This window comes from Dasypus novemcinctus, chromosome 3 (genome assembly GCF_030445035.2).
Source record: "Dasypus novemcinctus isolate mDasNov1 chromosome 3, mDasNov1.1.hap2, whole genome shotgun sequence".
Lineage (NCBI taxonomy): Eukaryota > Metazoa > Chordata > Mammalia > Cingulata > Dasypodidae > Dasypus > Dasypus novemcinctus.
The window spans coordinates 47,617,642-47,644,885 of NC_080675.1; the positions used below are offsets into that span (position 1 = coordinate 47,617,642).

At 37.7% G+C, this 27,244-nt stretch overlaps 1 protein-coding gene and 1 non-coding gene across 2 annotated transcripts in view; one reads left to right on the forward strand and one right to left on the reverse strand.

The window, feature by feature from the left end:
• The window catches only part of KCNH5 (potassium voltage-gated channel subfamily H member 5), a 276,207-nt gene that overhangs the window by 228,224 nt on the left and 20,739 nt on the right, over positions 1-27,244 (forward strand). The gene's annotated exons all lie outside the window — the stretch shown is intronic.
• Positions 4,126-4,232, reverse strand: LOC111763381 (U6 spliceosomal RNA). The gene has a single exon (XR_002796256.1). It is a non-coding gene; the product is annotated as a U6 spliceosomal RNA (small nuclear RNA).

The window sequence follows — 27,244 nt, forward strand, 5'->3', positions numbered from 1 at the left end:
TTTAATAGAGATACTTATTTCTTCATATGGATTTGACGGTATAGCATCTTTTCCTTTCAACCTGAAGATCTCCTTTTAACATTTCCTTTAAGGCAGGTCTTGTGGTGATGAATTCCCTCATCTGTGTTTATCTAGGAATGTTTTAATCTCTCCCACATATTTGAAAGTCAGGTTTACCAGATATTGAATTCTTGGTTGACATTTTTTTTCTTTCAACATTTTAAATAGACCACCCCACTGCCTTCTTGCTTCCATTGTTTGTGATGAAAAGTTGAATCTTAATCTTACTGCTATCCCTTTGTACACAGCTTGTTGCTTATCTCTTCTTGTTTTCCTGATTCTCTTTGAAACTTGGGAGTTTAATTATATTGTGTCTTGGCCTGGATTTTGTTGATTTTATCCTATCTGGTGTTTGTTGAGTTTCTTGAATGTCTTTCACTAAATTTAGGAAGTTTTCCACCATTACACCATCATATATTCTTTTTGTCTGTTTCTTTCTTCTACTTCTGGGATTCCCATAATGTGTAAATCAATAAACCTAATGGTGTCCCACAGGTCTCTTAGGCTCTGTTTACTTTTCTTCATTCTTTTTTCCTATCTGTTCCTCAGATTGGATAATTCCAATTTTTCTTTATTCAATTTACCATTTCTTTCTTCTGCCACCTCCAATCTGCTCCTGAAACTCTCTAGGGAATTTTATTTCTGTTAAGTTCCAGTATTTCTGTTTGGTTCCTTTTTAACTATTTCTATGTCTTTTTTGAGGTATTTTGTTTATTTAGTGTTTTTCTTATTTCCTTTAGTTTTGTGTGTGTGTTTTCTTTTAGTTTTTTGAGTATACTTAAGACAGTTTTTAAAAAGTATTTTTTATTATGTCCAGTGTTTGTCCTTTCTCATTCATGGTTTATGTCACATATATTATTCCTTTGAATGGACTATTTTTCATGATCTTTTTTATGGCTTTTGTTTGTTTGTTGTTGTTGTTGCTGAAATCTGGACATTTGAATTTTAATTTATTAATTCTGTAAATCAGATTCTCTCCCTTATCTGATTTATTTCACTTTTACTGTTTGTCTAAAACAGTCTATTTGTTTATTGAGTTTTCCATATTACTTATTCAAAGACTATATGCATCCCTTGATGTATGTAGGTACTGAAATCTCTATTACCGAGCTTGTGTTAGCTAGTGTTATGATAGAGATTTCCTTGACTGTCAGGGGCTAATAAAAAAACAAAAACAACCAAGCGAACAAAAGAGAAATCACCTTTCCCAGTCTTTGCAGATTACAGCTTTACAGTGAGCTGACAGAACAGCTTAATGCAAAAGCCTTAGGTTCTTCTCAGGCCTGCTCTGAGCAAGTGTCTTGTCCTAGGCATTCTGCATAGCCTTATCAATTCCCCTTATACATGGATCTGGATGTGTCGAACGTCCCCCTAGGAAATATGCTGTCTTTTCTTCTAGTCCCAATCACTATTTTGTGTCTCAGCTAGAAATGTTTTATCCTAGGCACTGTGGCTTGACAGTTTTCTTTTATTATTATTATTATTTTTAATTTCTCTCCCCTTCCCTCTCACCTCCCAGTTGTCTGTTCTCTGTGTCTATTTGCTGCGTGTTCTTCTTTGTCCTCTTCTGTTGTTGTCAGTGGCATGGGAATCTGTGTTTTTTTTTGTTGCGTCATCTTGCTGCGTCAGCTCTCCATGTGTGCGGCTCCATTCTTGGGCAGACTTGACAGTTTTCTTAAGGGGTTTATGGAGCCCTGCTAGCTGACTCTATGTCCAGAGAAAGCTCTTGGACAGTGCGACTAGCATTCTGTATCAATCCCTCAAGCTCTCATCCAACTCTTGTCACTGATATAAATGCACTTGATACAAACCCAGGAAGTACTCTGCTCCCTCTGGAACCCAGGATCAGGACATGGATTATCACCACTCCCAGTGACCTGGATGGGGTAGGGAAGGGCCAGTAAAAATGCCATAAGACTTTCCTACAATTTTTGGTTGCCTTTTTCTTGATTCATTGCTTTCCCAGTTGATGCAACAGTTTAACACTTTTCCAGTGCTCTGAGAAAGTTAATTCTGCCATTTCTGCTGGATTATCACTGCTAATCTTTGGGGAAGGAACCCTGGAATTGCTCACTCTGTCATCTTGCCAACAACCTTCACTTCTCCTCTAATGCCTTTAGGTATCGATTTGAATTTGGGATACACGCCATTTTTCCTAACCTAATTTCTCTTTTCCCTTATCTCTTCTAGAAAAAATTCAATGGATTTTTCTAATTGAATATATAATATTATGCTTTAATATATTTATGAACCTATATTTTAATGTATTTTAAGGCATAGTACTCATAGGGGTTCCTCACAACACAGTCCCCAGGAAAATATCTCAATCTGATCATACAGTTTGTCTTCGTATGAACTTCTTCCCTTCTCTTTTTCAGCTGACTCCACCATTCTGCTCTTACTGTCTTCTGAGGTATCTGAGAGAATATAGAGCTCAACAGACATGTTTTCTAAAGGTTTCCATGCAGATTCTCATGAGGAGCTTTATAAAGCTTTACAACTCAGGAACATATTTTTGAGTAGGGGCATTTGGCTATTCAAAGTAGGAATTTCAAAATGCTTACAATAAATTCAGTCAGACTATGGCCTCCCCCCCCCCAAAAAAAAAGTAAAGTAAATATTGTAATAATATATAAAAATTTGTATAGGAGAGAAAGGACTTTAAAGAATTATATACCTTTTTGCAAATGAGAAAATAGAGAATAGCTCTTTGTATAGATTGAATTCCTGATAGGTCAGTCTCCTGACTAAAATAGCATCTGCCTTCCTGGAATGTTCTTTTTTTTCCACCTGGAGGGGAAGAGGGATATATTTCATAGATTTTGACATTCTAGCCAAGTGATCTTTTCCCAAAGGAATAAAATCAAATGATTCACCTAAATAACCAGAGACACTCAACTGATCCATTGAGGCTACAGTAATTTCTACCAGAAAAAAAGTAAGTCATTTTCTACTTCTTCTTTTGAATCAGGTTATATTTGATTCACCTGGCACTTTTAGAAGTTGACACTTGATTTCACTGGTTTCATATATGTCCACAGTTTTATCCTCTAGAGAGTGATGTCATCTGTAAAAGTATAGCAGGGGGAATCTGGAATGGAAACTGCAGAGTAAAAACAGTAACTGAAATTTTCATCCATGTGACAATATGGATGGACCCTGAAGACATCAGGTTGTGTGAAATAAGCCAAACACAAAAGGACAAATATTGTATGATCTCAGTGATATGAAACAATTAGAATAAGCAAACTCATAGGACCAGAATCTAGAATACAGGTTACCAGGGAAAGGAGCAGGGCCTAGGAAATATAGAGTTAAGGCTTAAAATGTACAGTTTCTAGTTGGAATGATGGAAAGTTTTGGTAATGCATGGTAGTGATGGTGGCACAACACTGTGGGTGCAATTAATTACACTTAATTATATAATTGTGGTTAAAAGGGAGAAATTTTAGGTCATATATATTTTACCAGAATAAGAATTTTTTAAAATCTCCATGGAACTCTGCAACAGAACCCTAAGTTAAACCATGGACTATAGTTAATAGTTGAGATACAAAAATTGTTCTTCATTAGTTGGAACAAATGTACCACACCAGTTCAAGGTGTTAATAATAAGGTGGTATATGGGAATTCTGTATTTTATGCATGATTGTTCTGTAAACCCACAACTTTTCTCACAAAACAACAACAACAACAACAGAACTGTAACTGCTAATTCTGCATGTAATAAGAAACCAATTTCCCCTAATGGCAGCACATGGAGGTAGTGTGTGGGGTATTGGACCCACAGTCCAGGTCTATGCTGCTCTCTTTTAACAGATGGCTAAGCAACTATTTATTTTTTTAATCTTTTATTTTTCTTTATTTTTAAAGGAGCTTTAGATTACATAAATGTTACATCAGAAATATAGAGGATTCTCATATACCCCACCTGCTCCCCCTCCCACACCTTCCCCCATTAACAACATCTTTCATTAGTGTGGTACATTTGTTGCAATTGATGGACACATATTGAAGCATTGCTACTAAGCATGGTCTGCAGTTTACATTATGCATTACACTTTGAAAAACATGGAACACTTCATGATTTTGCATGTCATCCTTGCATAGGGGCCATGCTAATCTTCTCTGTATCATTCCAATTTTAGTATATGTGCTGCCAAAGAGAGCACTAAGCAACTCTTTAGATATGGTCTGTGGACTGTATCATAATTCAGGCATGTTAAATGGGTAATATGTTATTTATACAGATTTGTTGAAGGCCAGTTTAACATGACGGGAAGATACAAACTCCCTCTTCAGTGAGATAATAATGTTTCTTCATGCTCCAAAATTCAGAAACCAAGATGCAGAATGACCTACTTAGTTGCAGTGTGTTCAGGGAAGGGTCTGTTGTGCCAGTGAAAAAGCAAGTATGAGAGATCAGATCCAGCCTGCTGAATTTATGACTCCATAAAATGAGGCTGACTGCTGGCTTGCTGATAGCAACCCTCCCACACCTGAGAGTCAGCACGTGGCTTTTTACTGGACTCATACTAGGAGGACTCTCTGCGGCGGCTTTTGGGAGTGGTGGTGGGGCAGGGTGTCAGCTGCCTGCTAACAGTTTATCCCCTTCAGTCCAATGCAGCTGACTTCCCCAAAGTGTTTTCTGAGAAGATCAGAATAGGGATGTTTGCTCTGCCGGAAAATGATGAAAATAGATTTGGAGTTGGTAGTTTTGCAAGGCTCCAGATATCTCAGTTGTTGGGTATCTAAGGCATTCTACTGATACATTCATTCCTTAGAGGGCTATTCTTAATTTTGAACGAGCACTTCTCTATAGGTTGGTAACATTGTGAAACTCGGGTCATTGAGACAGTCAGAGAGGGTAAGAAGAGGAAAAGCAGAGAGGATAAAAGGGGGAAATTCAATCTGAATATGTCTGTCAACAGAAAAGTTTTACCACAAGTCTGATTATATGAAAATGTATCTGATAATTGGAGCATAAGCTATCTTTAATATACTGAATAAAATGTAAGCTTGAATTTTCAGCTCATGAGCAAACTTTATAAAACAAATATATCACTATCTTTCTGGAATAATGGGTACTTCTTATTTTCCATGGTGAAATATCTGTACCCCAGAAATTAATTCATCATTATATATCAAAGAATTTATAACCATCCAAGCATTTTCTCATTTTGTTCAAAGCCTCATCAGAAAAAAAAATATGCAAAATTTAGAAAACTGCTACTCCAGTCTCAGTTTCGGAGTGGAAGTACACAATACTCAGGTGCATACCAGCTTGCCAAAACCATGTCTGACTAATTGTAATCAAAGATGAGATACATTTAATTCTCATCAAAATATAGTCAAACAATTATAATATGGGTTACTATAATAAAGACAATATATAATCGTGCAAATAGCAACAAAAGTGATGATTTTAAATGGAGAACAGGGGCAAAGGTATTTCTTAATTGAGTTAAAAAAAGACTGTTCTCTAAATTAAAACTTTGAGATAACTTTAAAATATGGAACAGAAAAACCATCATGATTTGGACAAATGGGAGAGAACATGGGAAAATAACACATTGCAAGGAAAAGCTATGTTGTAGTTCAGTTGTTACCGTGAAAAAGAAATCAATCTCCTCATTCTGTGACTCCGTTTCCCTCCTCAGGGAGCAGCCTTGGCTGCACCTCCTTAGGCTACCTCCCCATGTGCTCTGGCCCCCATGATCTCTTCTTTCTCTGTTCTCCTGTAGCACCTACCACTGCATCAATTTGTTTAACATTTACTGTATGTTGCTTTGTGAAGCTGTATGTGTTGAATAGATGCCCTGTCCCCATTGAATGTTAAATTAAGCCCTTGAAGATAAAAAATGTCTATTGTTCTGAACACTCAACTGCTCATTGTGTATCAGTACCTCCATGACATTTGTTGATGTCATGAATGACTTAGTAATGACATTGCAATGTTAGTTACTTTAAAACAATGTGTGCTGCTTTACCTTCTGGTCACAGAACCTGATACCCATAGTGGGAAGTAAATATTGAAAGAATAGAAGGAAAAGAGGAAAAAGAGGTTTTTGCTATATATGTGTATATTTTAATTCTCAAAATTGCTAAGATCATTTTGAATCATTTTAATAGGAATTACCAGAGGTTACAGACTTGAGGAGTTAAAAATTCTTTGGAAAATTAAACATAAAAATTATTTGGGAAATTAAATGCCATTGGGTTACTATGAGCAAATATATTTTAATTATTATTATTAAATATTTTAATTTTGTTAAATCTGGCTCAAAAAATGGTAAAGGAAATGGTAATATTTGGATTTCCCAGGAGGCACCTAAGTTCTTTGTTTTGCAACATAAGACGTTCAATTTGGAATGAAAATATAGTTGTTTGGTGAACAGGAAATGGATGAGGATGTTCAAAATGCATGCCAATTTCTACTTAAGCATCTATAGGTAGAGAAGCAACCATGGCTCCTCACTCAATTCCGATACAAAAACAATTCTGTTTATATCCACAGGCAGAGAGTGTCTTTGGGATGAGACCACTCCAAGGTCTGCATTTGTAAGGATGAGTGTGTCAGCTTTGGGTGTATTTTTAGTTCCCCCAGCTGCTAAAACAAGTACCATTCAATGGGTTGACTTAAGAACAAAAATTTATTGGTTCATGATTTCAGAACCTACAAAGTTTGTTTCCTCCCAGCATCCATGTATTCTGCTGACCAGAAATCTTTGGGTTCCTTGGCTTTTTTTGCCACATGGTAGTGCACATGGCAGCATCGTCTCCTTTCTCTCACAGGTTGCGTTGACTTCCAGCTTCTGGCTGCTCCCCATAGCTTCTACCATGCCCAATTTCCTTTGCTTATAAGGACATTAGCCATATTGGATTAAGACCCACCTTCATTCAATTTGGGCACACCTTAATTAATAACATCTTCAAAGGTCCTATTTACAAATGGGTTCACACCCACAGGACCAGGGGTGGGACTGAACACACCTTTGGTGGGGGACATGATTCAACCTCTAGTAGGGCCAGATGTATAATTTGGGGCAAATTAGTTTACTCACTATGCCTCATCTGTAACATGAGAATTTTAATAATCAGTTCATATGAATGGCATACCTATTAAATACTGGGCACTTTTCTAGACACAGATCTATAGTAGTGACAAAGCAGACATTTGCCCTGCCCTCTTGGGGTTAGGAGTTTAATAACTACCTTATGGAGTCTGTGAGTAGTAAGTCAATAGAGGCTGTCCCATGTAAGGGGTGTTTAGGAGTGTTGATGGCAATGATGATGATGATGATGATGATGATGATGGTGATATTGAAAATGACAATGATGATTATGTTTCATAAGTGGCAGAGCCAGACTAGTGTTTATGGCCCTCTCCCAAAATTTTAATGGGAAGTGAGGGTCAGGCTGTAGTCTTAGTATAACTGGGTTCTGTCAGTCACTGGTGATAAGAAAATAAGGGTAATGTTAACAAGGACACTCAAAAGTAAAATGTAATGTATAATGGCAAAGAATTCAATATGCGGCCATGGAATATGCCGAGGTTTGCAGAAATAAACAGTTTTACACTTTCTTAGAATAATGTTGAGGTTTCCCAAATGAAATGCCTACTTTCTTATGTTAATACAAAGTAAAATACCTGTAACTCTTTCCAAACTTCATACATTCGGCATAACATCTGTTAAGGGTAATAGCTCATCTGCAGTACCCAGCATCTGTTGAACTGATAAATGAGATAATGAGAACAGTCAGAATTTCTAATGTCAAGTCCAATTCTTGGCACATTTAGCTCATGGATTGCATCTCTATAATCTAGGTTAATGAGAAGTTCCCCCATACTGTATTTTACATGTGATAAGATTAGCATTAGACCATTTAACATGATCTAAAACTTGTACTTTCACTATAGGCTCTAAATGCATCCTGAATGATATCTATCAAGTTTGACTATCTGAGCATTCTGCCATCTGCTGAAATACTGTCCTCACGCCATGCCCCTGTGGCTATAGGAAACAAGTTATTATGTAAATGTGGTCTTCCTAATGAGAGACACTCAGGGGAAGCATTGGGAAAAAATGGAAAACAGCTTTTCCAATCTGTGCTTAGTATTAACCCAGTAGTTCTTTGTAAACTAAGAGCTAAGTTCACTCTTTCATTTAGGACCTAAAGCTAAATTTGTATTGCAGTTTTAGAGGTAAAAGCAGCTACATTTTGATTTCATAAGTTTTAAATTTGATTTGCCCTTAACATTAATTCATCTTTGAAGGTCTTAATTTTTTGAACACTATTTGCATTCATTCATCTGCTTGTGAAAGAACATAGTAAAGAGATGCCTCTGGTATGGAAAGAAAGAGAAATATTGCTTTAACAAGCTCATTCCACTAGTCAAATTTGTCAAGGAAAAGGTGAACTAATATCTTTCCTTTTTATAATTGTCCCTGCGAGAAAAATTTGCTCATTTTATTCATGTTTGACATTTCATAGTAAAGGCAAAATTCATTTTTAATGAAAATATATTCCACAGGGTTATTAATTAAAAGAATCAAAGGAAAAGAAAACCGTCAGTTTAAAAGAGCAACTCATGAATTAGAGAAAGTCTCCTGTCAAAAATACAACTCTAAAGTACTGTCTTGGATTGGTGGCTGGCCTGCCAACTCACAGTGACCCTGAGCCTGTGCCCTGGATGGAACTTATGCCATCTGGGCATGAGATGCTTTTGCATCAGGCTTTGGTAAACCTAGAGAAGTGGCTTCTTGGGCTTGTGCTTGAAGCTTTTGTATTTCTTATTTGAGGTCCATTGTTCTCACCAGAGTATACTCCTAAAAGGCAAAGATGGGGGTTTATATAAATAATGTGATCATAGCATGTAGAGTAGTATTTTATACTGTAAGGTTCAAAATATATTTGACAAGTGAATGGATCAACATTTGAGAGCCTCCTATTTGGAAGGGGACTGAATATGGTAAATTACATAGATTAATATTCCTCTAACAAAAATACTATCTCTAAGGAAAGGTTAATGTGACTAGAAATGTTTAATCCATTCAAAAGAATCTACTTCTAAAAAATCTACAGCAGGGCCAGGTCTTAAGAATATAGTCATATAAATTTTCCCTTTAATGGGTTTGCATTTCCTGTCTACCTCCAAGATAATGGCTCTATCCCCACTCACCATGCTTTATTCCCCACACAGATCTTCAGTGATTAGAAAACCTACTCTTCTGCTGGCTTTGTCTGACATTTATCTTTTAGGACAGTGTAGGAGTTTGAGGGGTCCTTGAAATAGAATCCATATGTTCATCCTATTTTTGGAGCAACAGAGATATCTAAATATGATTACTATTAATAATAAAGCTGACTGGAGGATATGGCTTTTAGGTTGAAGCAGGTAGACTGGGTAACCTCAACTCTTCTCTTTGAGAGCAGAGCCTTCCCTGTTAGGCAAATTCCTCAGGAAAATGCCCCAAATGCATCATCTTTGCAGGCAGGAAAGCTTCAAAGGAGGAGAGGAAATGGTTAGACTCTGTTTCTTCTTGCATCCTCACCAGTTGGAATGGTCATTTTTTTCCTGGGGAAAAGGAAGTGTAGGTGAGAAAAATGTTAGGAATATTAGCCTGTAGAAATCCCTACATATAGATACATAAGGAGAGGAGAATAAATATTCTCCCTTAAGGAGCACAAATGGACTTGCAGTACTTATGATTTATAATGTACAGTCGTAACATATATATGCATGAAACTGATAACATTTGTAACCCTTTTATATATGAATATGATGATATATATAAATGTGTGTATATATATATAACACATTAAATACATATATTTACACTATAAAAGATTATTCAATCATAGTCATGGAATTTTAGGTAAAGTGATTAAGCCTGAAAGATTTCAGGCAACCTGAAGGAGATGATGTGGGTCCCTGAAAATTTGGGGGGATGGCTTAGATCAGACCATTGAGACGAGTGAGGATCATTGCCTACATCAGAATCACTTGGGATCCTTGTTCAAGTGTATAGTTCTGGGCCTGTATTTGTCAGCTAAATGAGTGCTGATGCAAAGTATCAGAAATGTTGGGTTTTATAAAGGGTATTTATTTGGCATAGAAGTTTACAGTTACCAGGTCATAAAGTGTATTACTTTCTTCACCAAAGTCTGTTGCCATGTGTTGGATCAAGATGGCTGCTGACATCTGCAAGGGTTTAGGCTTCCCCTTCCTCTTAAGCCTCTGTGTTCCCAGCTTCTTCCAAACTTAGCTGTAGACTGGGATAAGTCTCCTCTCCTTCCCAGACTCATTTCTCTCTGGGTTCAGCTGCTCTGCTATCTCCGTAAGGCCAGCTGTAAACTATCAGGCAAATGGCTCGTCTCTCTACCTAGGGCCTCTTCCGTGTTTAACAGAGCGTGCTCTCTTCCTCTGTGTTCTCCTTCTCCATGCATTTACTTCCTGGGTCTTCAGCATTAAAATACTCCCCTCTCAGATCTGCTGTATGGTTTTCTTTATAAGTCCCCACACATTGAGGGGGCAGGGACTCAATGTCATACTGACATGGCCCAATCAAAGTCTTCATCATAATTTAATCAAGTGAAAGTGAAACCTCTGAGTCTAATACAATCTAATATGCCCAGAGGAACAGACCAGTTTACAAACGTAATCCAGTGTTTATTTTTGGAATTCGTAAATAATGTCAAACTGCTTCAGGGCCCCACTCCAGAAGTGCTGAAACATAGTTACCAGGTATTGGGGGTATGGGCAGGGATGTACCCCAGGTGATTCAAATGCACAGCAAGGCTGGTAAACCATTGCCAGAGACAATTTTGGATTGTGATCAGCTTTTGTCATTTCCCGTTCTCCACTTGAAATGAGACAGAGCAAATGGCTCAGCTAGAAGATGAGTTACTTAGATTATGAAAGAAAACTCTTCTGACACTGAAGGTGATCAGGAGAGTGGCTGGCTGCTTTATGCAGGAATTGTGAATGGTTCCACGTGTGCAGCACTTTCTGCCAGATACCTGGCACTGACATCCATGATCGGACGCGTGGTCCATGTGGGAAGAAGGGAACGCTGGTACCCAGTGCATCTCTGTAATTCTTGGCCTCCCTGATGGAGCCCTCAGCTCCTCAACAACCCCCTAAGTAGCCTTTATTCCAGAGGTCCCTCTAGCTCCTGATCTCTGACCAAAGTACATCTTCCAAGGACTGTTTAAATGAAAGAAAATAAAATACATGTGGTTGTTTCTGTTATTTTTTCATCCATGAACACTTTTGAAAGTCTAATGCCTTATGCAGGGAACAAATTTACAGAGTTGATGAACTTGATGTTTTGACCAGTCCCTAAAATGTTAGGTATTCTGAGGAAATATTGATTTTATTGGCCAGCCAGATTCAACTCAACATTGATTTAGTTTAAGGTTGCCTTTTCTTGGATGATCACTTCTCTAACTGTGAGGGCAGCATGCAGTTATTTAGAAGTGGCATGGCTGCCACTTTGCCTGGGACAACACAGGCCTGTAACTGGGGGACCAATAACCCTTTGAGACTTTCCATATCATGAGCTTGTGAACTACACAGAGTAACCAGGCACCGAATTGGTTTTCCATACATGATAACTTTTGTCCATTAAAAGCCTGGAAATTTGACCTTCAAACTTGCTGGAAATTTGTACGATATCATGTTCTACAAAGAAGTGAGTGGTGAAAAACTTACTCCGCTACATTCTAGGTCAAAACAAAATGTAGAGGACTGTGGCAGTTTGATATTATTTATGAATCCCAAAAAAGAGAAATTTTATGTTCGTACACTGATCTGTTCCTCTGGGTGTGATACCCTTCGAATGCATTAGATTCAGCTGACATGTCTTGATTAAATTACCTGTTAAGATTAGGCAGTAAGGTGTGACTCAGTCCCCTCCCCCTTGGTGGACTGATATAAATGGACTCTCACTCAAGAAGACACACAGAAGAAGAGAGAACTTGGTCATTTCAGTCCTGCCATGTGACAGAAAGGAGAAAGCTCAAACAGCTAAAACCCCCAGGAAGAGAGATGAGCCATTCACCTAATAGTTTGCAGCTGGTAACAGCTGAAAAGAAACCAGCCCTCTGCCAGCCTATAGCTGAGATCAGAAGAAGCTGGGGACCACGGAGACTTAAGAGGAAGAAAGGGGAGACCAGGCAGAGATCGCCCACTATCTCCTTCAATATGTGGCAGCTGACTTTAGTGAGAAATACCTCTTACAGTACTTTGTTAGACTCTTTAGGACCTTGTAACTGTAAGCTTTTACCCCAAATAAATACCCTTTGTAAAGGCCAACAGATTTCTGATACTTTGCATCAGCACCCCTTTGGCTGACTAATACCAGGACTAAATCTAAATTTAAGAAGTTTATAGACTTTTCCATAGAAGGATGCACCCTTTAAAATCTCCCTGATTACTTATCCTAAGATTACTTATCCTAACTTTCTTCCTTCTTTCTTCCTTATACCTCCTGCCCAGCAGTCTTTTGGATTAGAAAGTATTTTGAAGCGTGGATGCTTTACTGGTCTTTTTTCTAAAGGATTCTGATTCTGCAGCACTTGAAAATAGGCATATGTTGTGGGAAAAATGTTCCTGCTGTTTTAGCCATTTAGAATAAGAGTAGTTTTCCCAGAGGCCTCTGAATGATTGGTTTGGGGAGTGATCAATTGTCTTAGTGTGAAGTTTGGCACCAAGAACTAAGAAACTCACTTAGTTCTTTATTTTTATCTATCTATTATCTATCTATCTATCTATCTATCTATCTATCTATCTATCTATCTATCTATCTATTTTCAGCATCTATAGCTTGCTTTGTTACACTTTCTTTCCTCAAAACTTGATGAAGATATAGAAAGCTTTTTTCATCATTGTTTAACATCCCAGGACACAGAGAGTATGCAAGAAGTGCTTTTACTTGATTTGACATCAGGAAGTCTGTCAGGCAGTACTTCAGACTATCTGTGAAATTATGGAAATAACTGATGGACTAGGAAATAGAAAATCTGCTTTTTAACCATAGTAATGCCTCTTACTTACTTCTTGCATTCCTTTGTGTGTCAACTTAATCATCACTAAAGTTGGAATATTTACATTACCTAATACTTCCATATCTCTTACAGTTTAGAACAATTTAAAATGCAATATCCTATGCATCCCTTGGGGAAAATATCACTTTTTCCATTTTAGAAATGAGAAAACCAAGGCTCAGAGAAGCTAAAGAATTTGCAAAGATCTCTGCATTTTAAGTGACTACATAACAGTCCTGGAATGAAAGACTAAGTCTTTCGTATTCTAAGTTTAGTAATTTTCCTTTATATAAATGAATTCTGAAGAACTCAAAGAATTATTGGGCAAAGTGAGGCAGTAGCAAAAGAGTTTTTAAAAAGTCAGTAGTTATATAGATGTAAACTAGTATTAATGAAATATGATTGTCTTATGCTAACAGAACCTTTTTTTTTAAAGAACCTTTTTTCAAAATTTTTATTTCTTGCCCCTTAGTTGTCTGTTCTCTGTGTCTATTTGCTGCGTCTTCTTTGTTCTCTTCTGTTGTTGTCAGCAGCATGGGAATCTGTGTTTCTTTTCGTTGCATTATCTTGTTGTGTCAGCTCACCGTGTGTGCGGCACCCTTCCTGGGGAGACTGCACTTTTTTTGCGCTGGGCAGCTCTCCTTTCGGGGCGCACTCCTTGCATGTGGGGCTCCCCTACACGGGGACACCCCTGCGTGGCAGGGCACTCCTTGTGCGCATCAGCACTGCACATGGGCCAGCTCCACACGGGTCAATGAGGCCCAGGGTTTGAACCGCGGACCTCCCATGTCAACAGAACCCTTCTATATCTTACCTTTCTCTTTAGTCTCCTGAGGTTATAAGATTTCAAACCTGATAGGAAATGAAATTAAAATAGAGTTAAACTTTTGGATTGCAGCTCAAACACTTTGCTTGGTTCTTTGCCAGTGATACAGATATTTCTTGCATTAATTAGCTATCTCAAACCTGGCTGAAGTGGTCCCTCAGCAATTATGATAGAGACTATTGACATCTCCTAATGACACATGTACTATGGAACCAGCTTTTCCCCCTCTTTGCTAAGAGAGCTTTCTCTTTCAAAATGCTTGTCAATCAGCAAATTACAGCTGACCTCTACAGCTGTGTTCAAGAGAAACCTCTGTCGTTGTTAAAATGAACAAATGCCTGCTAGTTTTCACCCTGAAGCACCCCTAGCTGTCCATGTGAGAGTACAGCTTGTTGGCAAATCAAGCCCTGCAATTGAAAGCTTCTGCCCTTGTGACTTTTGATTTTGACCTCATATTTGAATCATTCTGTTTCCTCTATTATTATATATATATGTAATATATATATGTATCACCTATTCTTGCTGGTTGGCAATCACACAGAATTCGCACTGTGTCTCAGCTGCTTTGGAGGATGGGTTGCTAAGCCTTCTTATGATCTTTCCCAAGAAGTAAATTTTATGTTACATAACCTGTGTTGTAAGTATAAGACCTTCTTAAATATATCCTCCAAATTTGCTGAAAATTAGCCCATTTTTCACGTGGTAGGCAGAAAATTTTATTTAAGCTAGATTTAGATGAATAAAACTTGTCAGGAAATCTTTTGTAAGGTCCCATTTGGTCGTGTGGTGCTTTAGCAGTCATTGTTGCTACACATTGGTGCATCTTCTCTTTTCTTTTATGGGCTCTGTTGACGTCCAGCTTCTGGCTGCTCTTTGTGGCCTCTCTCTTTCTAAATTTCTTCTACCATGTCTTTGAAAGACATGGAAGCATACATGCAAATCAACAAAAATATATTGTATATGTGACAAAAAGTTTGTGATGGAATTAAAAAAAAACTGATAAAGAAGGAAAAGCATTCTTTTGAGCATCAGTTTCATTCTGGGGACTGAAACTGCCCAGAGGTGGTGGAGTGAGGTGCAACTCTGGGTCTAGGCTGCAAAGTGAATATGAGCGGTACATGCCCTTTGTAGCCTCAACAGTGATGTCCAGCTGGAGACTTGCATATAAAAGGGGTGTTTCAGTTATGCTACAGAATTCTAAGATTGGAGGGCTTTAAGCAGTGGTTATGCATCCTGGCTACCCTGAAGCTTTTAAAAAAACTACAGGATGGAGCTTGCCCCTAGAGATTCTAATTGGTCTAGTTTAAATTGGTTTGGGACAAGAGATAGATATCTTTTTAATTGTTTTATTTGTTTAATTTCTGTCTTAGTGTCTTGGCTGCTAAAACAAATACCATGCAATGAGTATGCTTAATGATGGGAATCTTTTGGCTCATGGTTTCAGAGGCTAGAAGGCTTGTTTCCTCCCAGAGCTGGTGTCTTCTGACTGGCCGGCTGTCTTTGGGGTTCCTTGGCTTTTCAATCACCTGCCAAGCACATGGTGGCATCATCTCTTTTCTCTTACGGGTCTGTTAATATCCAGCTTCTGGCTGTTCTTTGCGGCCTCTCTCTTTCTAAATTCATTCCTCACTCCCTGTCTAAATTTTGTTCTGCTTGTAAAGGAGTCTAGTAATCCAGATTAAAGACCCACCTGATTCAGTTAGATCACGCTTTAACTGAAGTAGCTTCTGTCCATGCTGTCTGTGGTTCTGCTTATACAAAATTTGCAAAAACTCTGTTAACTTTATGTGCAGTCCAAGAAGACAGAAACCACCAGATAATAGAACTTCTCCCACACCCTTGCTGAATAACTGCATTTCCAGTCTTAGCTTCCACTGAAATGGCTAACTGGATCCATGCTCAGGCACATCCTCTTTGGTAAACCATTGTTCAGTTAAATCCTTCCATGGAGCCCTCTCCTCTGTGGACTCACTCCCTAAACGTTCAGGGATGTGCCTGATAAAGCCACATCTGGCCCTCGTCTCAGAGCTTGCTACCTGGATAGGCTGAGAATTTTCAAATCATTAATTTCCAATTCCTTTGTGCTTCAGAGTTTAATTCTCAGCTCATCCTTTTCCTCTTGAATTTTACTATATACTTTAAGGGGAAACTAGGTGGCATCTTCCATATTTAGCTTGGAAACCTCTTGGAGATGCCCAAATTCATTGCTTTTAAGTTCTGCCTTCCAACCAACATCAGAACACCATTTCTTCAAGTTCTCCACCACTTTATAACAAGGAAAGCCTTTCTTCCAGTTTTCAAGAACAGATTCATCATTTATTTCTGAGGCCTCATTGGAAGTACAATTAAAGTTCCTTTTTCCACCCACTGTTTCTTCAAAGCTTTTCTCTCAAGCACCTCACAAGTCTTCACTTCCAAAGCCATTTCCATATTTTTAGGTATTCGATATAGCAGCACCCCCACTGTCTGGTATCAAAAACTGTTTTAATTTTTTGTACAATGTGTTGGCTTAATAAGAGGAATTTATTGACTCATGATTTCAAAGCATTTGCTTCATCCTGGGGTCATTATCTTCTAGCTGGCTGGCAATCTTTGGGGTGCCTCAACTTTTCCTTCACATGGAATTGCACATGGTGGGATCTCCCCCTTTTTCTTCCTAGTTCCCTTGATCTCCAACTTCTGGCTGCTTCTTGTGGCTTCTCTCTCTAAGTTTTGTTCTGCTTGTGAAGGACTCCAGTAATCTGGATTAAAGTCCAACCTGACTCAGTTAGGCCACACCTTAACTGAAGTAACATCTTAGAGATCTTCTTTACAATTAGTCCACACCCACAGGACCACAGTTTGGGACCTGAACATGCCTTCTGTGGGAAAATGATTCAATCCCCACCATGTTCCCTACATGGTTATAATATGCAGCCAGTGCTGAAAACCATTGTTCTTGGTCAGTGATTCTAACGTTGTTCATAAGAATCACCAGAGGAGTTTCGGTTGAAATCTAGATTCTTGGAGCCCACTCTCAAAGAATTCATTGAGGGTGTTTCTTGGAACAAGCTTTGAGAAACACCAGTTGTAAGCTTCAAAGGTTTGTAATATTATTGGCTGGTTTGTTGGAACAAGAATAGATATTTTAATTCACTAAAAATGAGTAAGTTCAATTTGCTCAGAATGCCTTTCCTCTATATTTTATCTATAAAATTAGATGTTTGCAGTGCAAGAGCAAACACTTTTAGAGATAGATGCAGTCTAGAAATTGAGTCCACATTTTCAGTTTTTATGACAACTTATTTTTGTTCGTTATTTAGATTTTTACTTATCAAAATCTAATTATGTTAATTTATTTTTATTATCTGTTAACAAAACAAAACAAAAAATGAAGATCTTTCAAAAATCTAAAATAAGTAGAATCACATACTGTAGGGTACCTTATACCTTTGCTGTCTGTGACAACAGCTGTCCTAATGCTTCTCAAATAATGTTTGCACTGTCTTCGTGACACACATTTCCAGATGTTATTTCATTTAAACCTAAGAGGCCTTTGAGGAAGACATTACTGCTGCATTTTATAATGCAGAAAACTGAGATTTGTAGATGCTAAGTGTATCTCCAAGGTTGAACCCCAATAAGCAGCAGAGATGAAATTTAATCTCCAGGGTATAATGTCAGGGCCAGTGGTTTTTTTCTTATACCATACTGCCTTTAAGTCCAGAAAAATCATAGACGATTTTTGCAGAAGTGACAATTTAGAAGTAATGTACATGATTTCTGCAGAAGTGCAATGGTATGCTTTCTTTATACAGAGCTGTACTATTGTAAAAGTCAAAACAGAAAATGAAATCACGTTGTGTATTGTCAGGGGAGAAGAATTAGGTAAAGAAATTCATGGGAAACAATATCCCCTCCTCTTAGCCAAAAATTTCTCCCTTGCTCACTTTCTTTCCCTGGCAATGAACTTTTAAAAATCACTATTAATAAGCTGCAAATCTAGCTCAGGTGGCTTAATCCTGCTTTCCATGCTTTATCCTATGATTGGGAGGTGGAGGGAGTATGATTTTTTTTAAAAAGTCAGGTACTTTGACATACCTGCAGAAATGCAAGGATTTTTATAATCTAAAATCTGGAGAACTCAATCCTGATTTTAATTTACAGTTGGCTTTGTATGTTTGGTTCATTGAAAGAGTGGGCCAGGACAGGCCAGTAGGTCACTATCTACCAACATCCAGAATTAGAAGGTGGTTACTTAAACTACCGCACTATTAGGAGCTTTGCCTAGACATGCATTTTCTCCTCTAGATGTAGCATATTGGTAGAGCAGGGCCTTGTACTGTCAGTTGTCCTCTCATCTGAAAATATAATACCATTCTTTTAAATTTGCCTGTATCCGGAGCATCAGGAACCTTAGGGAATTCCTTAAGGAATAGATGCAAGTTGCTTCATCTATCAGTACGCTTGCTTTGCTGAGAAAACTCCTTCGTGATCCTTCTTCAAACAGCAGTCTGTGTTGTTCAAGAATAATACTTGCCCTTCAAAATGTTATAGGGATATCTTTACATTTTCCTTAATTTGCTTTTCATACTCAGAAACTGACTCCTAGTTAAAAGTGTGACACATCTGGAAATTAGCAGATTAAAGTTTAGTTAAGTAAGTAACGGAAGTCATAAATGAGACTATTAAAAACTTCCCATGAATTCTGTGTCTTAATTTGTGGCACAGAACTAATCAATTTGTTTTGCTCTAGAGACAAGTGGAAAGCTATACATGTTAGTGGATATTAATTCTGTCCTTACTAAGTATTATCCAAAAGTGAGTTATTAACACCTTTCTACCTTCACTTTAAATATATTTTATTTCTTGCAGAATATATGAATGGAAAAGTAAACTTAATAAAATAATAAAAGAAAATCAGAATAAAGTTAAAACATAGGAATCTTATCCTTTTGGGGTTAAATCTCTTACATGTTATGTTTTTTGCTTGTTTGGGTTTTTCAAACTAACTTCATAGCACAGGAAGGCTGTTTTGGTGGTGAAATGAAAGCAAGGGGCAAGCTGAGGAGGAATGTTAGAAAAGTGGCAGGAGTAAAAAATGGGAGAGGGTCCTAGTGAACAGCAGGAAGGAAGCAATAGATTAGATTGTAGCTGGAATGAGACCACCTCTTTCTGATCACGTAGGCCAAAGGTGTGCTGGTGATTTTTATTGGACTTGTGAGGTGAGATAATATACAAATATCCACATACAACAAGGATGGGCAATGGAAAGATAAAGGAGCAGAAGAACAAGAAGTGTGTCTTTCTGCAGTCAAATATATCCTCACAAACGCCCAAGCACAAACCTCCTGTGTAATATAGGCACATAATTGTTTAACAAACATACATTGTTATCTTAGTCCTTCATGTTTGTCTGGTCCAGCCTTTGATCTACTTTTTTCTCCTCTTGGTTTAACCGGACCTGATTTGTTTAAAAAGTGATCTTTGAGAATGGAAAGCAGCTTAGCAGTTTACATGGACTCTTTTTTTTTTTTTGATATATTTTTATTTATTTTTAAAAGATACATAGATCACACAAAATGTTACATTAAAAAATATAGGAGGTTCCCATATGATCCACTCTCCACACTCTCCACATTTCCCACAACAACTTCTTCCTTTAGTGTGGTATATTCATTGCATTTGATGAATACATTTTGGAGCACTGTGACACGGCATGGATTACAGTTTACATTATACTTTACACTCCCTCTATATGGACTCTTGATCTATCAAGAGAAAGGATCCTTCACAGTGCTGATTCAGATATTAAAACATTCCCACCCACTTCTGCCCCCCCCCCCAGAAATCCCCCCCAAAATTCCAGCTTAATTTGCTAAAAGGTTTACATTTGATTATGTTTTATGTTTATGGCCTATCTATAAAATACCATTAAATTGATGTTGTAAATCAAAGATAATGTTCTATTGGCAGTCTTTGAGATATGTAGCAAACTTTCTCTTCAGTTCTTCAAGCTTCCTGCAGGTTTATATGACAAAGAGGAGCTCAGCAAATCCCAGGACCTGGATCTCTGGAAACATAAATCTTTTCCACTTATAGTACTGGAGCATAGTACTGGAGCAAACCTCTTTTTATAAGTAGTTCAACCTGCACAATAGTGCCATGATTTAAGCTGGCAAGACTTGGGGCTTTCTAGTTTCAGTGGGTCACAGAACTGCCTATCAAAACTGCTGTGGATTCATTATCAAAGATGGCAAATTTTGATGTTCAGTAGAGAACATCATAGACAGACTTCAGCTCCAAAGGCAGGCTTCAAGGAGCTCTATTAAACTTTTGAAAACAGATTTAAACATTTTCATGATTTACCAGTATGTATTCTTAAGGGAAACTTCATAAGCTTTATCAGATTCCCAAAAAAGTATGTGGTTACTCCCAAAGAGATAGAACGTTCTTGTTTTTGTTTCTTTGAATTTGGCATGGTAGTATTAGAAGGAATGTTTGCCGTTGACACTGCTTATTTCAAAAATTTAGGATGACCCCTCAAAATCCTTGTCCCAAGTTTGTGCTTACAGATAAAATGACCACAAGTCTATCTCAGCTCTTCTTGAACTGTTTTATTGCTCCTTGCTCAAGTTACTACCTCTACTTGCCATGCCCTCCTTTCTCTGCCTGTGAAGTCCTTTCAGACCCAGCTAAAGTAGCACTGTCTCTAAAAATTCTCCTAGATCCTGTCATTTAGAATTCATCTTTCTCTCCTTCATAACCCATGTCATGTTTCAGGCATTCCTTTTGTTAAAGGTCCTCTCATGGTTTGATTTTTGTTGTGGCTCTACATGGCTATATATGCTTAACTGTATTACAGATTACTCTGAGTGAGAGACCATATTCTATTCATCATTGCACCCTCCACCAGCCCAGTACCTGGCCTTAATACATACTTAAGAAATGCTTCTTTTAAAACTGTTTGATGAATTTTAACTTTATACCAGATGTCCTAAGTATTATTGTAGGATCTGAAAAACTTTGGGAGATGAGCACAAACTGTATATTACCATGGAACATTTATTTGACAGGAATATGTTATCATATGTAAATCATAGTGGGCTAAGCAAATTAAAGAAACCACACTATGATATTTTTAGGTATTTTCTCTTCCTCTTTTGTGAGCTGATACAAGTTCAGGCAATAATGCTGACTCTGTCCTTCATAATGAGCTCTTTGTGGCACCAAGAAAGCTTAAATGTCCTGGGTCCTTTTTTTTTTTTTTTTTTTTTGATTTTTTTTTTAATTGATTTTGTAAAAATATTACATTAAAAAAATATGAGGTCCCATTCGACCCCACCACCCCCACCGCACCCCTCCCTCCCCCCCAGCAACACTCACTCCCATCATCATGACACATCCATTGCATTTGGTAAGTACATCTCTGGGTATCTCTGCACCTCATGGTCAATGGTCCACATCATGGCCCACACTCTCCCCCATTCCATCCAGTGAGCCCTGGGAGGATTGACAATGTCCGGTGATTGCCCCTGAAGCACCATCCAGGGCAACTCCAAGTCCCAAAGGCGCCTCCACATCTCATCTCTTCCTGCCATTCCCCATACCCAACAGCCACCATGTCCACTTTTCCCACTCCATTGCCACCTTTTCTCTGAGGTCCTTGGATTGGTTGTGTCCGTTGCACCTCTATGTCAAGAGGAGGCTCAGATTCCACATGGATGCTGGATGCAATCCTCCTGCTTTCAGTTGTAGGCACTCTAGGCTCCATGGTGTGGTGGTTGCCCTTCTTCAACTCCATCTTAGCTGAGTGAGGTGAGTCCAGTAATTCAGATTGTAGGAGCTGGAGTCTGTTGAGGCTCAGGGCCTGGCTATCATATTGTCAGTAAAAAGATTCAATCCCCTAAATATATCTTAAACCCCAATATCAACAACAATTCCAGTAAAGTAGCATGATAGTCTTATGAAAAGAGATCCCCTCTGGGTCCAGTTTCATCACTCAGAAACACCAGCTCCATAGAAGGGCCATCTGACATGGCAGTGAACCCTATCTGCCATGACCGTAGAACCCGTGGGTCCCTTTAGCCCTCAAAGGAACCAATACCTGGGGATTGTATCTACTTTATCTGTCTCTTAGACTCTGCTCAGTTGTGCATAAGGGAAATCCTTCTGACAGCCTCCAGACTCTTTTTTTTTTTTAGAGACTCATAGCCATATAAACTCATTTCTCCTTTCTATTTCCCCCTTACATTAGGTCAAACAGCATTTTAAAGTCATATTATTCTATGTAGATAGGGATATTCTACTCCTGGGTCCTTTTAAGTATTTTGCTATATACACAATTTGAGTAACTCTTAGTAAGTAAAAGCTATTAATAATGACTGTTGCATATTGTAGCTCCTGCTTATTTTATCTTCAAGTGGTGCTGGACAGGGACTCTTTCCTTTTCCTTTTTTAAAACTTATTTTCAGGAAGCCTGTCTTCCCAACAATTAAGAATATCCTCTTTTATTACCTCTTAACATGCAGAATCACTTTCATTCTATAAAATTCTGAATGGATTTATCTTTATAAGAGCTCATATTTATATAACATTGTACAGATAAAGCAATTTGGTATGCATCATCCAAATTGATCTTCAGAACAACGTGAAGCAGGCAGAGTGGGTTTTGGTCTCCTAATTTTAATACACGAATAAACAGATTCCAGGGCTGCTCACACAAGGCCTCTTACCACCTGATAAATGACTGAGTGGTATATATAACCCAGGCATTCTGACACAATTGGCAGTATTCAATCTATCCCTTGTCCTACATCTAAAGTAAAAGATATAATCCAGTTCAGTCAACAGATAAGTCTAACGCAATTTTCATGTGCTAAAGTTGGTATATTTTTGGCACTTACAGTATAGCAGTGAACTAAACAAAACAAAAATGAAGTCTTTATTGAGTTGAATTCATGTTGGGTAAAATAATAAAATATGTAAAATATATAGTATATTTGTGTGATGATGAGTTTTATGGAGGAAAATAAAGCAAGGAAAAGGGGAGGAGCATTTGAGGACAAATGGAATTGTATACAGGGTAATTAGGCATCATCAAAAAAATAATGTTTGTGCGAAGATCTAAAGAAAATGAAGTAGCATGGTATAAGGATATCCAGGGGTCATAAGCAGAAGAAACAACAGCAGGTACAAAGCCCTGAGACAGGAGTATTTCTTGCATGCTTAAGGGGCACAGAGGAGGCCAGTGAGGCTGGACCATGGTGATCTATGGAGATAATAGTGGGAGAAAAGGTCAAATGGTGTACAGCCTTTGAGTTGACTATAAGGACTTTGATTTTACTCTGAATAAGATGGGAAACCATTGGCAGATATTGAGTAGGAGAGACATGATCAAGCAACCTGGTCAAGGGCATTTGGGGAAGAGAGACTTTAAAAAGGCATGGAGGAATGAAATATTATGACTTGAATTAGAAATTATAAGCAGTTTGATATTAATAGCACATAAAGTACATGGCATGATAGTTCTAGCTGATGAGACTAAGAATACAAATAAGGGTCAGGGCCGGAAGCAAGCACCTTATGTTTCTCGAAAGAGATTAAATTAGAGCCACTGAATAGTCTTAAGGAAGGGGAGGTATATGTTTAGATTTTCACATTAGGGCTTTTTCTATGGTGTTAGTGTGAAGGACGATTTTCAGTGACTCAAGACTGGAAGCTGATATGGTAGGGGGTAGGGAAGACAGAGGAGTCTAGGATGACTCTCTTCTCACTGAATAAGTGGAGCCATTAGCTGAAAGGAAATGGAATTAGGAGAAGTTCTGGGGTGGAGCAATATGATGATTATGATTTCAGCATTGGCCATACTGAGGCTGAAATGTTTTCATAGTCCATAGATGGTTGTCTAACAGATTTGGAGAGCTATTTTTGGATCATGTTGGCTTTACTTAAAGTCTTTAAAAGGAAGTGCATCACTTAGAAAAAGCATTTAATGTTAAATGAGCTTTGGCCCAAGGGTGGAACTCTGAAGAACACCAGTATTTGAAGGGATAATATTAATATCTAAGAAAGAGATGAAAAGAAAGAACAAAAAGGGTATAATGGAGTCAAAGGGAGTAGATTTACTAGAAGAAATGGAGTGGTAAGCAGTGCCAAATGCAGCAAAAATTCCAATAAGAAAGGGACTGAACAGTGAACCCCTGAATTGTCAGTTGAGGATAAATAATAATCAGAGAGATAGAGAAAATAGTTTCAATTTAGGGATGATAGGGCAAAAACTGTTTTGTGGGTTGATGACTGAATAAGAAGTTCACAAGTGGTACCTATGTGTTGCGGATTGAATCCTATTTCCCACAGAAGACAAGATCAGGTCCCAACCCCTAATCCAACAGGTGTGAACCTATTTGTAAATGGGACTTTGAAGATGTTATTAAGATGTGACCAAACTGAATGCAGGTGGATCTCAAGTCAATATGACTGAAATCCTTATAAGTAAAGGAGATTGGACATGGAGGGAGCAGCCAGAGGCTAGAAGTCAACAGAAAAGAAAGAAGAAGATGCCATCATGTGCACTGCCATGTGCTGGAAAAGCCAAGGAACCTCAAAGATTGCCAGACAGCTAGACGATATCAACCCTGGGGTGAAGCAAGCCTTCCAGCTTCTGAAACCATGAACCAGTAAATGCCTGTTAATAAGCTAATGCATTGTATGGTATTAGTTTTAGCAGCATGGAAACTAAAACACTGTGCAAACTATTCTTTCAAGAAAATTGTTGCAGGCTAGAACTTTAGCAGAAAGTAATTGACAGACTCTTTACAGGATCATTCAAGAAAAGCTAAATCATAGGTATACTTAATAAAGTTTGGGAAATCCTTATGGTTTCCCTTCATAAGGGAGAGTAAGCTACCTGCTACCCATGGATTAATTACATCTGAAATGCCATCTCTCTTCATTGACCTGGAGAGAAGAGAAAGAAGAAAGAGAAGGAGAAGGAGTGAAAGACGAAGACAGAAATAAAGATTGAGTGAAAGACAGTACTGTATTGAGAGCAGTAAGTATTAGTAGCTGTGATCTTCACTTAAAAAATCAAACCAGCCCACGGAGAAACCACAAGGAGGGGCTGGGAAAATAAAGAGGCTGGTCCTGACTTTCTCTCTCCTAGTGCTTTCCATTCACCCAACCCAACTGGAAGCAAGACATCAAGTAAGACCACTGATGTAGTTCATACATACCAGAATCCCAAGGCAGAAAGCAGACTAGAGAAGAGTGAATACGAAGAAGTAAATGGAATGTATTCAGCACAAAATTAGTTTGAGTAGAGAAGGGGTTGAGATTCAGGAGGTTTTTTCCTAAAATGCTCCATCTCCTAGGTTGGTGGTGATGAGCTAAAACCTGAAATTTAGAAATGAGCATTCCCAAATTTTTCTGTCACCCCAAACAGAAATTCTGTACCAATTAAACATTTTGGTACTGGATGGTGGTGATGGTAGCACAACATCATGAATGTAATTAACAGCCCTGAATAATAAATTTGAATGTAGTTAAAAGGGGAAATTTTAGGTTGTATATACTGGAATAAATTTTTAAAAAACCCAAGGGACTGTTGAACACAAATAGTGAACCCTAATGTAAACTATGGTCAACAGTTAATAGTACAATTATAAATAATATTCTTTCATCAGTTGTAACAAAGATACCATACTAATGCAAGTTGTTAATAATAGGGGGGTATATGGGATCTCTGTATTTCCTGCATGGATTTTATGTAAACCTACAACTTCTCTAATAAAAATTATTAAAAATAAAAAAAGAAAAAGGTAGCTGGGAAGGGAAAAATGTAAAAAAAAAAGTCAGTAGAGAAGAAGTGAAAGCTATTGGAGGGTATAACAGTAACTGATGGAGAAAAGTCTTGGGGAGTTTAGGATAACCAGATTAAAACTGAAGTGAAGGGTTGGCTTCACTTGTCTCAGATTGGAAGGAAAGAGCTCAGTTATATTCACTCTATAATTGGTGAGGAGAACAGAGGGAAGAGGCAAGAAACTGAGAGAGTTGACCATTGAGCTTCAATTTTCCCAATAAAGTAGAAGACATAATATAGAGAGGGTGAGAGGGTAGAATCTGGATGGAGTTTGGAGAGTGATGATTATTTGAAACATTCCTGAGAGGCGGAGACAAAGAAATTGATCAAGACCAAGATAAGTCAACTGAAAGCCCAGTTGAGGTTGGAGATTCTGAGCTACCACATGTGCCCTCTTTGTTTGGCTGAGGGATTGTCTCATTCAGTGGTATGTGAACAGCACCCTGAATATATAACCTAAGAAGGCCAGCTAAAACAATGATTTAGTGGTCGAACAGAAGCCAATGGAAACCCACTGATGATAGTCACTCAAAATCCATCTTCTGCATGAATTCATTTTATTTCCCCCATCTCCTTTTGTGTACTATCTTTTAAAGAAAATACTTTTGAAACATGCTTAAACTCATGATAATGGTGGTGTTCTTCAAAATATTTCATATCGTTTAGATAATAAAATTCCTATGAGTATTAAAATTATTGTCATGTTCAATATAAGAGATAAGCTTCTGCAAGGTAAAGTTCACATAAGAGAATACATTCGAGATACAAATTTTAGTGAAAAAAAAAGTATTTTCTTATGCTTACATTTCATGTGGAAACCATTCAAAGCTATTTGCTAAGACCATGCAGCTATGGCAAATAAATTAATATTGTAATTCAAAAGAAGAGAGCCACATTGAACTATTTCAATGACATTATCTTTCATTTCCTTTGCCTTTTCCATCAAAGTGATTAATTATTTTTAAAATGATCAAATTATTACTTTTCTCAAAATTCTACAAATTTAATTGAATTTATTGTTTTACACATTAAATCTATGAAAACAGCATTGTTTGAAAAGAGAATCACATGCTTTCACAAAAAATGAACTCTGTGTTCACTTTGTGGATTAGAGTTAAATAGAAACCAATTGGAAAATGTCCCTTTGTAGTTTTACTCTACTGGCTTTTGATATATCCTTGGGTGGAAAATGGAATCCTCCTACAAGAAAAGACAGATTTTAATTATAGATAATGTCATCCCAATAGAAATGGAGATTTCTGTGAGTCTATTATGTTCTCAGATTATTTAACACATAAACACTCCCATGTTTTTGCTCTTAAGTAGATGTGGACAGAGGTTTCTTGCTTCTGCTAATAAACAAGATAAAACAATTTGGTGAGATTTCTCCTTTTGTATAGTGAGAATAACAGAAGGAAAATAAAGAGGAGGGATGTGAGTCCCATAAGTTGATTAGTATGTTATTG